Genomic DNA, 4,849 nt, shown 5'->3' with positions numbered 1-4,849 from the left:
TGAAATGCCCATGACACTAAATGGCACTGGGACCGGGTCTTCCTAGCTTAAGACTGATGCAAGGCGAACTTCCGAACCACTAAGTTATCACGACCAAAAGTTCTTGTGTACCTAACACATAAGGTGACTTCAGTGTGATTATTGCATATTTGTAAATCAAAGTACTGAAAGTACTAAAAACGCTATTCTGGCTTCATAAATGTAATGTTAATGAGCAGGAAAAATAGGAGAAGTGGATGCAAAATTCTTTATTTTTGCACAACTAAATAATGTATTTTCTGTAAGAAAAAAACCCAAATATGGATGGAAAATAATGTCCTAAAACATTTCACTATGATGAAATATAAACTTTATATGACGTTGTTAAACACATGGTTACTATAACGATTTTGGTCCCAGCTGAAACCAAAACCCCGTCCTTGGGTCATGAAATTTGCAATTTTGGTAAAGGACACCTGCTCCTTTTAAATATCTATCTAGTCAGAATTTAGTATCATTAGCATTAAATATAATTTCCCGATGAAGAACAAGAACACGTTGGTGGATTACGTATCACAATCAAATTCAATTTCGTTTTTTAGGTTAGATCATCTTATACTCAATCCATTATATTTAAATTCTTTACAGAAATATATTTTTCAACATAATTGATTCTTCAAAAGTTTAACATTCCAAGTAAATTTGGCACGTTAAAATTTTATTGTTTGGCATACAGTATTATGAAGTTTATAACAAAATTTTTATGAGTAAAAGGTACCTCTCCAAAAATTTTTTTTGGCATTAAAATCTGTAGACTAAGATTATTCGAAATATTTAGTACATTTTGGCACACGAAGAACACATGAAGAATGGTTTCACATTCGCTATTACAGAGAGTGCAGATATCATTATCTATAATTTTGATATATATTTTTTCCGATAAGATTTAACAGGCACTATTCTATGTAAAATTCTATACTGTAACCACTGGATAGAAAAGTTGGTAGATACTTTAAAACACATTTTAAACATATTCTTTAACTCCACCTCTGCATGTCCTTTCAATCGCATTTCATAATTCCATTTTGAAAAAGCAGTTGGATCCACACTATTTGTATTACTAGTTTTATAAATTGATTTTGTGCATTTATCTGTCAACAACAGTATTTTGTATGCAAGGTGAAGATAACGAACAGTGATCAATCTCATAACTCCTATGAATATATGATATTAGCAAATATGGGCGTTGTAACCTTATAAATCTATCCCTCGAAAATTGTGTCTCTTTCAGAAACTTTGAAATTGCACTAACAATGCTATTATATTTCATAAAACAAATATGACGAATCTTACATTTTTCTGCAAGTTTCTCTCGGGTATAAAAAGGACCATTGTTGTCCAAAATCATCTATAATTGTCGCACCTTTAATATACCATTCTTTAATTAAAAATAATTTTACTATTGCATGACTGAAATATAAGAATTAAACCACACTGGGGTTAACAGAATTTCAGAATATATAATCTTGGCCTTATTAAAACACTTTGTAGTAACAAATATCTAGGATTCCAAAACGTCTTTCCCAAAATTGTAGTATACTTCAAAAGTTTCAAAACATACCTGTATTGAGCAGCTTATCTACAACATCATGTCCGTAACTATTTTCAAAAATACTTAACCATGAGTGGCTACCTTTAATAACCCTTTGGACCCATGGACATTTTAGTGAAAGTATAAAATTCTTAAGATTTGCCATATGAAGACGACAGTATGTTTGATGCTATGTGACGACTGCACGATTGATTTTATCACAAGTTGACCCCCATATAAGTCTAAACAATTGTTGTGTTAAACTAGAAACTATTTATTGACTGGGGTTTGATAATGATATAAATAGATAATTAAGTTTTCGAATGAATAGTGTTTTCGCAAGAGTGACTCGTCCAATGGGCGCAAGATCACGCCGTTTCCATTGCAGAGAATTTTGGTAATAGTTCTTTAGAATTCATGTCTACAATCTCATCCAAGTCCACAGAGAAATTCATTCCTTAAAGAGAAAAATGTGTTGCCCATACTCCAATCTAGTTTCCATCTGGAGTGATGAAAGACTCCTGCAGAAATTATTTTTGAACCTATCCAAACAATTGTTGTTTAGCACTGTTGATTTTTAAACCAGACAATTTTATATACATTTCCAGTGTGTCAAGGGTACCATATAAAGAACTAGAAGAACCGCCAAGGGCAAGACTGGTGTCATCAGCATATTGGGATAGTTTGTGTTCTTTATCATTAATCACTATTTCTTTTATATCACGATTTTGTTTGATAAGAATTGCAAGAATTTCAGCACAAAGAAGAAAGATGTATGGAGAAACAGGATCTCCCTGACGACATCCGCGTAGGACTCAGATAAAAAGCCACTTTAAAGGATAGATGTTTTAAAATTGGTGTTTAAAATTTTACTTTATAAACAAAAGACCAGGAAATGGAATCAAAAGCTTTTTTAAAGTCAATGACTCAATAAAATCCAGGTATATTATTTTTTCAGTATAAGGCATATGATTGATTGATTGGGGTTTTACACCATTTTGGTAATATTTTAGCCATTTACGGCGGTTAACTGATTCAATTATGTTTGGTTGTGAGTGTTTGAGTCTCCCTGATGGCTGATGGCCCCCAGTGAGCTTACTCTTTTTTCGAACACCAGGGAAACTATCTTTTGCGTGCCAAGGGGGTTGTGATCCTTGACACGGGGCACCCTTTAACGTCCCATTCGACGGACATAAAAGTTAAAAATCCATGTATATAAACAGGTTAAAAACAAAACAAAATTCGTATATATAAACAGTTGCATTATAAAAGTTTTAAATTTTTTCTGTAAAAGTTGTATTCTTGTAAATATTGTATAATGCAAGGTGAAGACAACGAACAGTGATCGATCTCATAACTCCTATAAGCAATACAAAACAGATAGTTGGGCAAACACGGACCCCTGGACACACCATATGTGGGATCAGGTGCCTAGGAAGAGTAAGCATCCCCTGTTGACCGGTCACACCCGCCGTTAGCCCTACATATATATCCTGATCAGGTAAACGGAGTTATAATATAATGATTGTCGATTTTTGTAAAAAGTTATTTCATTGATTCCACACTATTAAAAAGTCTATTTCATATGGGTGTAAAATCACTACATTCTAAAAGAATGTGATGGATAGTTAATGTACAGTTACAAGATATGCATTCAGGCTGAGGTTCTCTGTTTAGTAGGTATTTGTGTGTCAATTTTGAATGTCCAATGCGTATTCTTGAAATAATCACTTCGTCTTGGGGTTTCATTACGATGTTACACGATTTGTTTACTTTGTTTTGAATAAAGTAAAGTTTACTTGTATCATAGAAATCCAAATAGATTTGCCAAACAGAATTTACATATAGTTTTACGAAATATATAAAATAAGTGTATAGAATTTTGAAGTGTACAATATCACCTTGAAGTGCATTTTTGGCCGCTTTATCAGCTTTGGTGTTGCCATGGATAGCAATGTGACTTGGGATCCAGCAGAACTCGACTATTTTACCTTGTTTAGTTAAAAGATAGTGCCGGTGTAAGATATCTAAAATATTTGGATGATCAATATTCATGTTGTTTATTGACTGAAGACATGATAGGGAGTCTGAGATTGCAAGATGAAGATAACGAACAGTGATCAATCTCATAACTCCTATAAGCAATACAAAATAGATAGTTGGGCAAACACGGACCCCTGGACACACCAGAGGTGGGATCAGGTGCCTAGGAGGAGTAAGCATCCCATGTTGACCGGTCACACCCGCCGTGAGCCCCATATCCTGATCAGGTAAACGGAGTTATCCGCAGTCAAAATCAGTGTGTCAAGAACGGCTTAACAATCGGTATGAAACACGTCAGACAGCACTTGACCCAATGCAAGGTTGTATTGACGAACTAGATCGTTATAACGACCATAGAATTTGCGAAATGCTGACTTCAATCGAGACTGTTGAAATCCCTGTACCATCAACTTGTTTGTCAGTAGCTTACCTAATATAGTAAAATGTTTGTCATTAAAAGTTTGTATGTATTAACTCCACTTTTGGTAATCATACTTATACTCCAACTGCCCTTTCAAAAGACGAAATTCTTCAAAACCATGCTTCAGTTTTAGACACATTTAATATTCCAGTCAATGGGTCGAATGAATATAAGTTACTGTACCTATACTGGATTCCTAAACTACATAAAAACCCTTACAAACAAAGATACATTGTTGGATCCAGTAAGTGCTCTACCAAGCCCCTACCTTTGCTCCTCACGAAAATGTTAACAGCTGTGAAGGAGAAACTTCAAACTTACTGTGCGACTACATATGCCAGAAGTGGTGTTAATCAAATGTGGATTCTAAAAAATTCTAAAGAACTTTTAGTAAACTTGAAATCACAGAATTTTTCCCAAATCAATAGCATTAAAACCTATGACTTTTCAACACTATACACGGCCATTCCTCACGATAAATTAAAGACTAGACTTTTTGACATCATAGACAGTTGCTTCTTCAACAGAAACGGAAAACGGAAATATTCATATCTAGTGATCAGTCATTCAAAAACTTACTTTGTTAAACACCACTCTGATTCCACGCACAAGTACTCTGAAGTTGAAATAAAAAATATGCTAGAGTTCCTCATTGACAATATCTTCGTGGTCTTTGGTGATCAGGTCTTCCAACAGTCTGTTGGAATTCCCATGGACACGAATTCTGCTCCTTTGTTAACTGACCTGTTTTTATAATCATATGAAGCAGAATTTATTCAAAAAGTTCTACGTGAGAAGAAAAAATCTCTCGCTGT

Source organism: Ostrea edulis, chromosome 6 (assembly GCF_947568905.1).
Source record: "Ostrea edulis chromosome 6, xbOstEdul1.1, whole genome shotgun sequence".
Classification (NCBI taxonomy): domain Eukaryota; kingdom Metazoa; phylum Mollusca; class Bivalvia; order Ostreida; family Ostreidae; genus Ostrea; species Ostrea edulis.
Note: the sequence above shows the minus strand (reverse complement) of the source record.